Source organism: Arachis ipaensis, chromosome B05 (genome assembly GCF_000816755.2).
Source record: "Arachis ipaensis cultivar K30076 chromosome B05, Araip1.1, whole genome shotgun sequence".
NCBI classification, from domain to species: Eukaryota; Viridiplantae; Streptophyta; class Magnoliopsida; order Fabales; family Fabaceae; genus Arachis; species Arachis ipaensis.
In genome coordinates this window covers 135,409,373-135,424,102 of record NC_029789.2, presented here as the reverse complement: position 1 = coordinate 135,424,102, position 14,730 = coordinate 135,409,373, and the positions used below count along the sequence as shown (strand labels likewise).

Sequence of the window (14,730 nt, the reverse complement as noted above, 5' to 3'; positions counted from 1 at the left end):
GGCTCGTAGTTGATGTTGCGATTACAATGGCCGGCATTGATGATGTGTTACCAGAATGCCAACAAGGTGGAGCACCAAATGATGTGAAAGATATATTTCGGGATGAGGATGATGATGATGTGGAGCCCACCACATTTGCCGATGATAGCGACGATGAGGATGCGAGGAATACTCCAGTTGAGGGTGGTGGAGTAGCTAGTTCAGGAACTCCGCAATACCCCCGCATTTTTCAGCTTTGGACTTGGATGCCATGACACAGCAGGAGAAACTTGTCGTGCCTGTCAGAGAAAAATGCTGGCAGCACCCTCCCTAGGAACTGAACGCTAACCTGGCGTTTGGCACCAGCAGGGGGCAGAGACCAGAAGCGCGCTTCCCCCTATGGGCGCTCAACGCCCATTCCTGGCGCTGAACGCCAGCAAGCAGTCCGAATTACACCCTATTGGGCCTCCAATTGGATTTAGCACTTCTTAGTTTTATTTTATTTTCTTTTTGTAATATTGATTTATAAATAATATCTTTTAGAGTTAGCATTTGTTATTAGGTTAGTATTTAAAGGAAAAAATCAATTCGGTTTAGGATCTTCTTCTTTCCGCAACTTTTCAGAACCCTATTTTTTCTGTAAGTCATGAGCAACTAAACCTCTTGGTTAAGGTTAGGAGCTTTGTTTATTTCTATGGATTAAGATTATTATTCTTCTATTTTAATATATGTTTGATTCAATTCTAAGATGTTGTTTTCGTTCTTAATGTTATGAAATTGGGTGGAACGGGATAATGACCCTTTTTCTACATGAGTTCTTGTGATTCTACATGAGTTCTTAATGTTATTCATGAATTAACTTATTCAACATGGTTGTCTAACGTGGTCATGGTGAAAAAGTCTAATGAAAAATGGCAAATGTGCATAGATTATACAGAATTAAACAAAGCCTGCCCAAAAGACTGTTTTCCTTTACCTAACATCGACAACATGATTGATTCATCCTCAGGATACCAAATATTAAGTTTTTAGATGCCTATAGTGGTTATAACCAGATTCCGATGCATAAAGCTGATAAAGATAAAACAACTTTTATCACCACTGAGGGGATTTACCACTACACTATAATGCCTTTTGGTCTGAAAAATGCAGGGACAACTTATCAAAGGTTAATGGAAAAAGTTTTCAAGCGACAAATCAAAAAGAATATGGAAGTTTACATTGACTATATGTTGATAAAGACAAAAGAAGATTTTGATTTGATCACCGACTTGCAGGAAGTTTTTACAGCCTCCAACTTCACCGGATGTGGTTGAAACCGACAAAGTGTAAATTTGGAGTTTTGGGAGGTATATTTTTAGGGTTTATGGTTACTTAAACGAACATAGATGCCAACCTCGAGAAATGCCAGACAGTTTAAGACATGTCGAGTTCTCAGAATCTTAAAGAGGTTCAAAGGCTCATACGTCGGTTGGTCACGTTATCAAGGTTCCTAGGGACTTCTGCAGTAAAAGACAAACCATCTTTTAAATTGATGAGGAAGGATGTAGACTTTGCATGGACGGAGGAGTGTGAAGCAGCTTTTCAACATTTTAAGAACTTGCTCTCATCTCCTCTCGTCTTAGCAAAGCCAAAACATGGGCAACCCTTATTGCTGTACCTATCCGTGAGTGAAGAAACTCTGGCTTTGGCTATGGTTTTAAAGGATAGGGATAAGCATCAACATCCTGTGTATTTTGTTAGTAAGGTTCTTCAAGGGCCCGAACAATATTCAAAGATGGAAAAACTTGCATTTGCTCTACTCACATCGGCTCGTCGGTTGCACCAATACTTTCAAAGTTATTTGGTAATAATGCGTACCGACCAATCGATCAAGAAAGTTTTACAAAAACCTGACTTGGAAAGTCGAATAATGAGTTGGTCCATAGAACTATCTCAGTTTGATATACGCTATGAACCATGCTCTGCCATTAAGGTTGAAGTGATGGTAGATTTTTTGGCCGAAATGACACACCCAACCTCTGGCATACTGATATGGGAGCTTCATGTGGATGGAGCCTCCAATGTCAGGTATGGGGGGGCTGGTCTCATCCTAACCAAGGGTGACGACATGGTGATTCAAGCCTCTATCAAATTTGATTTCCCTATCTCGAACAATCAGGTTGAGTATGAGGCTTTGCTTGCAGGATTAGCATTAGCTCGGGATGTCGGAGCTATAGAAGTGACCATGTTTAGTGATTCATAGCGACGATGAGGATGCGAAGAATACTCCAGTTGGGAGTGGTGGAGTAGCTAGTTCAGGAACTCCGTAATACCTCCGCACTTTTCAGCTTTGGACTTGGATGCCATGACACAGCAGGAGGAACCTGTCGTGCCTGTCAGATTTGGGGCCAGAGACACACAGGATACAGGAGGACTAGCTGAGTTCCTAGTTGGTCAGCAATTTCAAGATAAAGAGGAGGCTGTGTTGAGCGTGAAGACTTACAGCTTCTGACGTAGGATTGAGTATAAAGTGTTGGAATCCGATTACCGCAAGTACCATGGCAAGTCTGGCGAGCTGTTTACAAACGAACTGAAAAGGCAACTCGGTCCAACTTAACACTTAATCTCTAGTAACCTCACAAAATAAGTCAAGAACAAAACACTAAAATGTTTAGTACTCACATTTCACGGACGAAGTAAATCTATCCGCATCCTGCAGTGCACGACTTGAGGTCCCTTCTCGCTCGACGTCGGCTGATAATCTGACCACCTGCCACTCAATAAACGTTTTTAACAACTGACAAAAAATATAAATATAAAATGTCAACACAGAAAATAACTAGTAATCAATTGCGTACCTTGAGGCCAATAGCCAATGAAAGGCATCAAATCTGTCGGGCCTAAAACCCGGGAATCTTCGGAAGATCCATGACTGGAGGAGCTGTAGAGGACCTGCCAACTTAACCACATTCTTGTTGGCTACACGGCATAGGCACCTGTATAACCACGACCGAGCGGCAGATCCCCAGCTATAACTATCTATATCCTCTAACCTCGCCACGTAGGGCAGCCATCTGATATGCATACGAGTACCAGACTTGCCGCCGAAGAGCTCCGTCGATAGTAGCATCATAATGTACGCTCTAGCATACCTCCGGACTGTCTCCTCGTCTGCCCCCTCGGGAAGGTCACTGAACATCTACTGCATCAAAGTGCACTTCACAGTGAACTTGTCGATGTAGTCCGGTGGCGGCATCACACCCAAAAACTCCTCAAACCAAGACCACGCCGGACGGCCTCCTTCGATGTACCGCTCGAAGTTCATCAAACATCCACTAATGTATTGACCATCGATCGGGAGTCCTAGATGGTAGACTACATCCTATAACATAACAGTGCACTCATCGAACGGCAGATGAAAGGTATGAGTCTCCGGACACTATCTCTCCACAAATGCACTAACTAATGGCTCATCCAACTTAAAACCAGTAGTCATTAAGGCTCGCGAGATGGGCCAGGCTAGCCATCTGGATGTACAACATGATCTTATCTTCTAACGACATACCATGCTGCCTTCTCATACTCGAGATGCAGCGGTGGGGACGCATGACATTGAAAAAATACTCTTACAATCATAAAACTTTACAAAAAAATTATTATCTAAAACGAATAATTTTTATTGTAGATTTACTTTAACCAGATATCTATTAAACTTTCAGAATTTCTTATCCAACATGCATTTTTTATTTGTATACTCTAGCACACTACCATCCTTGTATCAATACTCTAACCCCTGTTCGAGATTTTACAGATTCTATCAATTATAATATTCAAGTTCTAAACAGTTTAATATCAGTAAGTAGCTTCTAACATATTGCTACCCCTAAATCAAACCTTTAACTACTACTTGAAGTTTACACATTCTAATCATGTTAATAAACAAGATCTATCCGATTTAAACAAAATTAACACATAGTTTATTTCTTACAGAAAATAAAATAAAATTTAAATTTTTTTTACTAACCTCGTCATGCACGCTACCAGCGATATGTACGACTCCATCCAAGCGGTAGATTCGATTCGGGTAGTCTTCCATTTTGATAGGCTGCATCGCTTTCTCTGGATTTGGTAGGATATGGGCTGGTGAAATGTAATTCAAATGAAGTGAATTCGAATTATATATATAGTTACCGTGCATGTAAATCAAAAAAGGGCAAGTAGATTTACATTGAGCACTTGTTCTTATATATATCGAATTAAGGGGGTAGATTTACTATTGAGTAAATCGAAACCACCCAATTTGAATTACTATGGAGACAAAACCATGGGGTAATTCAAACTGCTCTCCTTCGAATTACTATGGATAGGTGAAACCGGCTGTGTTGCTTACTAAATCTATGGAGCATGTATCGATTTACTTAAAGCATGCTTAAATCGAGATGATGTAATTCGATTTATGTGTATCTCAACTTTTTCTAGTGAATCTATGCAACCTGATTCGAATTACTGCTAGAAATTGTAATTCGAATTATGCTGATTCGATTTACATACTAACACTCTTTGGGAGATCCACGTACCATTATTTGGTTTGAGTGATATACGTAATTTTTTCATGTATTTGGTTTATCTCGGTCATTTGTCTTTAAATGAGTCATACTTGAGTTTGGATAACTTTAGTTCATTAGTTTGTAAATTAGTTTAATTAATTTGGATTGATCGAGTGGTAAATCATTTCATCTATTTAAGTAAGTGTTAGAGTTTAAATTTTGCTTTGTACATGTAACCATTTATTAGCTAGCAACACATTCTTAAATTGAAGTTTTGATCTATGATGAATTAGTACTTAACTTATTAAGTTAGTGGGAGACAAAAAAAAATTGTAAGCTATAATATATAATTTTATAATTTTAATTTTTAGTGATAATATATAATTTTATACACACACTACAACAAATATGACCTTTAGCAACGCCAAATTTTGCAACGCCTTAAAATCGTTCTCTTAGATAGTTTTAGACAACGATTTTTTGTAGTGTTACTGTTGAATTCAGTTTTTCATTATTTTATAGCAACAAATTAAAAACGTTCTCTTTGACTATTTTAATGAACGGTTTTATAACCGTTACTATGATTTATTTTTAAGCAACGGTTTTTTGTTGTTGTTTAAAGAATTGTACAAAAGAAACGCATTAAAACCGTTGCCGAAATGCTACACTTTAAAACCGTTCTATTAGATGGTCTTAGACAACGGTTTTTACAGTGTTGCTGTTGAAGTTAATTTTTTCATTACGCTATAGTAACAAAATAAAACCGTTCTCTTTGACTATTTTAAAGAACAGTTTTATAACCATTACAACAATTGTTTATGAAACAACCATTATCTAATATTATTTAAATAATTATACAAATTAAACAATACCAATAAAATAATTTCAGATAATTATATAAATTTAAACTATTTTTTCTATAAATACTGAAATTATAAAATATTCAAAAACTATTGTTATAAATAAATAACAAATATTATTTTAAAAAAATAAAATTAAAATAAATTTATAATAAATATTATATATTATTATTATAAATTATAAAAAAAATATTATATTTTGAAAACATAAAATTAAAATAAATTTATAATAAATATTATATATTATTATTATAAATTATAAAAAAAATATTATATTTTGAAAACATAAAATTAAAATAAATTTATAATAAATATTATATATTATTATTATAAATTATAAAAAAAATATTATATTTTGAAAACATAAAATTAAAATAAATTTATAATAAATATTATATATTATTATTATAAATTATAAAAAAAATATTATATTTTGAAAACATAAAATTAAAATAAATTTATAATAAATATTATATATTATTATTATAAATTATAAAAAAAATATTATATTTTGAAAACATAAAATTAAAATAAATTTATAATAAATATTATATATTATTATTATAAATTATAAAAAAAATATTATATTTTGAAAACATAAAATTAAAATAAATTTATAATAAATATTATATATTATTATTATAAATTATAAAAAAAATATTATATTTTGAAAACATAAAATTAAAATAAATTTATAATAAATATTATATATTATTATTATAAATTATAAAAAAAATATTATATTTTGAAAACATAAAATTAAAATAAATTTATAATAAATATTATATATTATTATTATAAATTATAAAAAAAATATTATATTTTGAAAACATAAAATTAAAATAAATTTATAATAAATATTATATATTATTATTATAAATTATAAAAAAAATATTATATTTTGAAAACATAAAATTAAAATAAATTTATAATAAATATTATATATTATTATTATAAATTATAAAAAAAATATTATATTTTGAAAACATAAAATTAAAATAAATTTATAATAAATATTATATATTATTATTATAAATTATAAAAAAAATATTATATTTTGAAAACATAAAATTAAAATAAATTTATAATAAATATTATATATTATTATTATAAATTATAAAAAAAATATTATATTTTGAAAACATAAAATTAAAATAAATTTATAATAAATATTATATATTATTATTATAAATTATAAAAAAAATATTATATTTTGAAAACATAAAATTAAAATAAATTTATAATAAATATTATATATTATTATTATAAATTATAAAAAAAATATTATATTTTGAAAACATAAAATTAAAATAAATTTATAATAAATATTATATATTATTATTATAAATTATAAAAAAAATATTATATTTTGAAAACATAAAATTAAAATAAATTTATAATAAATATTATATATTATTATTATAAATTATAAAAAAAATATTATATTTTGAAAACATAAAATTAAAATAAATTTATAATAAATATTATATATTATTATTATAAATTATAAAAAAAATATTATATTTTGAAAACATAAAATTAAAATAAATTTATAATAAATATTATATATTATTATTATAAATTATAAAAAAAATATTATATTTTGAAAACATAAAATTAAAATAAATTTATAATAAATATTATATATTATTATTATAAATTATAAAAAAAATATTATATTTTGAAAACATAAAATTAAAATAAATTTATAATAAATATTATATATTATTATTATAAATTATAAAAAAAATATTATATTTTGAAAACATAAAATTAAAATAAATTTATAATAAATATTATATATTATTATTATAAATTATAAAAAAAATATTATATTTTGAAAACATAAAATTAAAATAAATTTATAATAAATATTATATATTATTATTATAAATTATAAAAAAAATATTATATTTTGAAAACATAAAATTAAAATAAATTTATAATAAATATTATATATTATTATTATAAATTATAAAAAAAATATTATATTTTGAAAACATAAAATTAAAATAAATTTATAATAAATATTATATATTATTATTATAAATTATAAAAAAAATATTATATTTTGAAAACATAAAATTAAAATAAATTTATAATAAATATTATATATTATTATTATAAATTATAAAAAAAATATTATATTTTGAAAACATAAAATTAAAATAAATTTATAATAAATATTATATATTATTATTATAAATTATAAAAAAAATATTATATTTTGAAAACATAAAATTAAAATAAATTTATAATAAATATTATATATTATTATTATAAATTATAAAAAAAATATTATATTTTGAAAACATAAAATTAAAATAAATTTATAATAAATATTATATATTATTATTATAAATTATAAAAAAAATATTATATTTTGAAAACATAAAATTAAAATAAATTTATAATAAATATTATATATTATTATTATAAATTATAAAAAAAATATTATATTTTGAAAACATAAAATTAAAATAAATTTATAATAAATATTATATATTATTATTATAAATTATAAAAAAAATATTATATTTTGAAAACATAAAATTAAAATAAATTTATAATAAATATTATATATTATTATTATAAATTATAAAAAAAATATTATATTTTGAAAACATAAAATTAAAATAAATTTATAATAAATATTATATATTATTATTATAAATTATAAAAAAAATATTATATTTTGAAAACATAAAATTAAAATAAATTTATAATAAATATTATATATTATTATTATAAATTATAAAAAAAATATTATATTTTGAAAACATAAAATTAAAATAAATTTATAATAAATATTATATATTATTATTATAAATTATAAAAAAAATATTATATTTTGAAAACATAAAATTAAAATAAATTTATAATAAATATTATATATTATTATTATAAATTATAAAAAAAATATTATATTTTGAAAACATAAAATTAAAATAAATTTATAATAAATATTATATATTATTATTATAAATTATAAAAAAAATATTATATTTTGAAAACATAAAATTAAAATAAATTTATAATAAATATTATATATTATTATTATAAATTATAAAAAAAATATTATATTTTGAAAACATAAAATTAAAATAAATTTATAATAAATATTATATATTATTATTATAAATTATAAAAAAAATATTATATTTTGAAAACATAAAATTAAAATAAATTTATAATAAATATTATATATTATTATTATAAATTATAAAAAAAATATTATATTTTGAAAACATAAAATTAAAATAAATTTATAATAAATATTATATATTATTATTATAAATTATAAAAAAAATATTATATTTTGAAAACATAAAATTAAAATAAATTTATAATAAATATTATATATTATTATTATAAATTATAAAAAAAATATTATATTTTGAAAACATAAAATTAAAATAAATTTATAATAAATATTATATATTATTATTATAAATTATAAAAAAAATATTATATTTTGAAAACATAAAATTAAAATAAATTTATAATAAATATTATATATTATTATTATAAATTATAAAAAAAATATTATATTTTGAAAACATAAAATTAAAATAAATTTATAATAAATATTATATATTATTATTATAAATTATAAAAAAAATATTATATTTTGAAAACATAAAATTAAAATAAATTTATAATAAATATTATATATTATTATTATAAATTATAAAAAAAATATTATATTTTGAAAACATAAAATTAAAATAAATTTATAATAAATATTATATATTATTATTATAAATTATAAAAAAAATATTATATTTTGAAAACATAAAATTAAAATAAATTTATAATAAATATTATATATTATTATTATAAATTATAAAAAAAATATTATATTTTGAAAACATAAAATTAAAATAAATTTATAATAAATATTATATATTATTATTATAAATTATAAAAAAAATATTATATTTTGAAAACATAAAATTAAAATAAATTTATAATAAATATTATATATTATTATTATAAATTATAAAAAAAATATTATATTTTGAAAACATAAAATTAAAATAAATTTATAATAAATATTATTTATTTTTATCATAAATATATAACAAATATTAATATAAAAAAATAAAATTAAAATAAGAAAGCCCTTAATTGTTTCTCACAAATAAGCACACCAAATAAGAGAGCCCTTAATCAGACTCTTCTTCTTCTCTTCGAAACCGCGAAGAAGCTCTTCCTCCTTCCACCGTAGCGTCAACCCTAACCCACGCGACGTCGTCGAACCGCAGCTCACCAGGAAGCCCGAAATCGCACCATCATCGCAAGTCACCAGGAAGCCCTAAATCGCAACTCACCATCGTCGCACCATTATCGTCGCTGCGTCCTTCCCGAAATCGTCGCTTCCTCCTCCTTCCCGGCGTCACTGAGTCTCTCCTCTCCACGGCGTCGCTGCTTCTCCCCTCTCCGTGGCTTCAGTGCTTCTCCGTTCTCCATGGCGTCCTTGCGTCTCCCCTGTTCTGCTTCTGCTTCGCTGCTTCTCCCCTGTTGTGCTTCGCTGCTTCTGCTTCACTGGGTTGTGCTTCGCTGCTTCTGCTTTGCTGCTGCTGCTTCACTACATCGGCTGTTTTTGGGTTGTCATCTGTGGTAAGTGTTCTTCTCTGATTTTCTGTTGCTTAGTTAGGGCTTTGGCTGTTGGGTATTTTTGTTGGATTTAAGAAGAAGAAAGGAAAGTGGTGATGTTTGTGCATTGTTCAAAAACTATTTTGAGGCTTTATTTGGCTAATAAGATAGAAAGGGAAATTTGTATTTGGCCGTTTGTGCATTGTTCAAATTTGTATTGTTCAAAAAATGTTTGTACATTGTTCATTAATTTGAGTTCTAGTTAGCAAAACTCATCATTGTACTAATTGTTTTAGATTTTTTCTTGGGGATAGAGTGTAGTAGAAGAAACATATGATGATGCTGTCTATTTGAAGATGAACACGTTTTGTTAGTGCATTGTGTTCTGAATTTCTGTGTTGCTAAACTTGATTGATTTCCTTACATTATAATTTCCTACAAAGTTTGTTCCAAACCGAAGCCAAGTTTCTCAAGTCATGATTTGTAGCAGTAACAACAACTGTCTTTTGCTCTCTAATTTGAAACTAATATCTTTGATTGGGTTGTTGAGTGCTTTAAGCATATAATATCTAGAAGGAAAAATCTAGTTGTACTCTGTAATAGATATTCATGTTTAAACACCTAATTTTGTAGTATTCTCATTTGTTTCAACTTTTTCTTTATTTTAGAAAATAGAAAATATTCTGTATATATTAAAAATTAATCATTATGTATTTGTATATATTTATGCATTTTTTCAACAAAAGAATGAGTAAGAAAAACTATTAAATTTATCATAATAGAATAATTAAATTTGTTATAGTTGAGTAATAAAATTTATTTATATCAGCTTAGTCATTATTTACAAACAGTAAATACTTTTTTTAGTGAGTGATTTTTTATATGTATGTAGCATGATCATTTAACACATCGATTAATTCTCTCATTATGTGTTAAGCAAACATTGGTCATGGAATATTTTCTATGTCTAAGATGGGATTCAAACTTCCAACTTCTTAGTTAAAGAATCATAATAAGTAATCAGATTACACTTATGTGGTTAAATAATTAAGAACTTTAACTATGTGAGTTAGAAACTGAAACAAAAAAAGTTGAGAACCTATGTTTGGTGTTAAATGTGTGGTTTCAATAGCATTATTCTACCTAGAAAAAGAAAATAGGGACTTAAAAGGATGTGGCAATATACATGATAACATGTAGTAAAGGACTAAAGGAATTTTTCTTTCTGTTTTTTTTTAATGCTCAAAAGGGGGATTTAGTAATAGTTTCCTTCTTTCTACTGTGCTTAACTGCTTATCCATTTTTTTAGTACATAAATTTTTTTTGGGATAACTGAGGCAACTCTATTGCCAACCAGTGTGTGGTTTTGACCCTGTTCAGGTAGTAATACAAGCAAATTTATATAATGTTGGGTAGTTACAATTTTTAATACATACTGTGATCTGTATTGTTTGGGTGGGTGCTAAAAAGTCTTGTTTTCTTAAAAGACTGGATTTTGATAATTGTATTGTTTGATTTTTTAGTTATATATCACTTTTGAAATTAAGATTTCTAAAAATTGGTTTTAAAAGTGAATTTTTTTGTTAAAACATCTGGTTATGAATTACTTATATTTTTATTCTTTGTTGCTGTTTTAGTTTGTCTCTTTAAAACCAGAAAAAGAGAATCAAATAGCGGGTCTCTCTGTAGCTGCGACTACCTTAGACATTGAGCTACACTACAGGTAAATCATTTAATATATTATCTTTTTAAATTTTTTTGAACATGTAATTGATGGACAAAGGATGGACTAGTTTACCAAGACATACTGAGGGTTACCAACATGGTGTTAATTCATTTTTGGATTTTGCCTTTTCTAAAGGTAGACCACAAGGACAAGAAATTCTTTGTCATTGTTCTATATGTAATAACTTTAGTTGAGGGCAAAGGGATGAAGTTTATGATCATTTAATAAGGAAGAGATTTCAAAAAGGTTACACTGTGTGGGTTCATCACGGCGAAAAGATAAGACATGGATAGTGAATCCGATGAGAGTGAAGTCCATGAAGGATTTGTCGACGACATTCATGGGCTGCTAAACGAGACGTTTCGGCATGTGCTTGAAGGAGATAAAGATGGTGATGGGCCAAGCGAAGATGCAAAAAAGTTTTATAACTTGCTTGAAGAAGGAAAACAAGAGTTATATCCTGACTGTAAAAAATTTTCGACATTATCATTCGTTATCCGATTGTATTTGTTGAAGACTCTTAATGGTTGGAGCAACGCATCCTTTACTGCTCTACTTGAATTACTGAAAGAAGCGATTCCTCATTTGAATATTCCTGATTCTTTCAATAAAATCAAGGCCATGGTAAAAGATTTAGGACTTGGTTATAATAAAATTCATGCTTGTCCCAACGATTGTGTTCTGTTCCGGGATACATATGAAGACGATGAATTTTGTCCAATTTGTGGAGCTTCCAGGTACATAGAAAATATTGAGGTAGATATAGAAGTTGATAAGTTGAAGAAAAAATCTGTGCCTGCGAAGGTTTTGAGGCATTTTCCCTTGATTCCAAGGCTTAAGAAGCTGTTCCTGTGTTCAAAAACAGCTGAATTATTAAGGTGGCACAATGAACATCGTTTAAAGGATGGAAAGTTAAGACACCCAGCTGATGGCCAATCATGGAAAGACTTTGACAGGCTACATCCCGATTTTGCTAAAGAATCTCGTAACATAAGATTAGGGCTAGCTAGCGATGGATTTAATCCATTTAGAACCATGAGCATCTCCCATAGTACATGCCTGGTAGTTTTGGTCGCATACAATCTTCCTCCATGGTGTTGCATGAAACCAGAGTATGTCATGATGTCCTTGCTCATCCCTAGACCATGTTCGCCTGAAAAAATCATTGATGTGTATCTTCAGCCATTAATTGAAGAGTTGAAGGTTTTATGGGAAGTTGGAGTGGAAACATATGATGCTTCAAAGAATAAAACTTTTCAACTACATGCAGCACTTTTATGGACCATAAGTGACTTTCCAGCTTATGCTATGTTATCTGGTTGGAGCACAAAGGGAAAGTTAGCATGTCCTTGTTGTAATTATGATACCTCCTCTTGTTATTTAAAACATAGCCGGAAGATGTGCTACATGGATCACCGTAAATTTTTGGCTATGGATCATCCATATAGGATGGACAAAAGATCTTTCAATGGCGATGTTGAATTGAGGTCTTCACCAGCTTTATTAGATGGGGAACAAATTTTTGAAGATTTGAAAGATTTTGATAATGTATTTGGAAAGAAGCAAAAAAATAAAATTGATGGTCCATGGAAGAAAAGGTCCATTTTCTTTGAATTGCCATATTGGAAGCAAAATACATTGCGCCATTGTCTTGATGTTATGCACATCGAGAAAAACGTATGTGATAACATAATTGGAACTTTATTAGACATTCCAGGAAAGTCCAAAGATCATGCAAATGCTCGTTACGATCTCAAAGATATGGGCATAAGAAAAAAACTTCAACCAAAGGAGATAGATGGTGGCAAGAAAGCAAAAATTACTAAGGCTTGTTTTAACCTTACTAATCAAGAAAAAACCATTTTTTGTGATATTTTGAAGTCAGTAAAATTGTCATCTGGTAGTGCCTCAAATATTTCTCGGTGTGTTCATATTGCTGAGAAAAAAATATCAGGCTACAAAAGTCATGATGCTCATTTTATGTTGCATTATTTGTTGCAAGTAGCTATAAAATGCACAATGCAGAATCAAGTAGCTGGCCCTTTAATTTATCTAGGTTCATTCTTTCGTTCCTTGTGCCAAAAAGTTGTTGAAAATGATACAATAGATCATTTGGAAGTAGATATTAGAGAAATTTTGTGCCAATTAGAAAGAATATTTTCTCCTAGTTTCTTTGATATAATGGTACATTTGCCAATTCATCTGGTAAACGAGTTGAGGTTGGGTGGCCCAGTTCAATTTAGGTGGATGTACTCCATCGAGAGATATCTGTGTAGGTTAAAGTCCTACGTTCGCAATAAGAGCCGCCCCGAAGGTTCAATTGCTGAAGGATATTTAGTCGAGGAATGCTTGACATTTTGCTCAAGGTATTTAAGTCCTGATGTGGATACAAGGCTGAGTAGGAGGACACAAAATTATGATAATTGCAGTGAAGCTGAACCAATTGGTGGAAAGAGGAAAGGGCAACCTTTTTCTCTAGATACCAGTGAAGAAATATCTTATAAATCAATAAGAGGGATGGTATATAATTAGTATCTTTGTATAGAGACAACAGTGAAGAAAACATGAGGACCTACACAATGCTTGAAGATTCATGCAAGACAGTTGGAAGATAGAGAAGAAATTTCTCTAGATATTGAAGGAGAGGCAATTGGTCCTACTGATGAAGCTGTAAACAACTTGAGCAAATTTTTGGGCACAGTGACAAGGAATTCAGATTTTTGTCCATTAATTTACACAAATTAGAAGGGGATTAAAGATAAAGAAGCCATTTGGGAATATGTTCAAGTGAGAACTTTAGTCTTATTTCTTTTAGAAAGTATCTGGAAATGTACACATGTATTTTATTCTTACTAGCAAATAATATTTGTGTTTTATAGGCTAAATTCATTATTCCAACTGAAGGAAAGAGGATGGTCCTTGCTCGTATCAATGACAACTGGAGAAGGTATAAGACCACAATAAAGCAAACTCATTTTCTGCCATACAAATGTGTTAATAAGATGCTGAAAAATCGTCTTAAGAGCATATCTGAGAG

The 14,730-nt window shown here is 27.3% G+C and overlaps 1 long non-coding RNA gene across 1 annotated transcript; it reads left to right on the top strand.

Annotated features, from left to right (window-relative positions):
• LOC110262584 lies at window positions 9,624-14,705 on the top strand. Its single transcript, XR_002347376.1, has 3 exons — window positions 9,624-9,991; window positions 14,239-14,480; window positions 14,573-14,705. It is a non-coding gene; the product is annotated as an uncharacterized LOC110262584 (long non-coding RNA).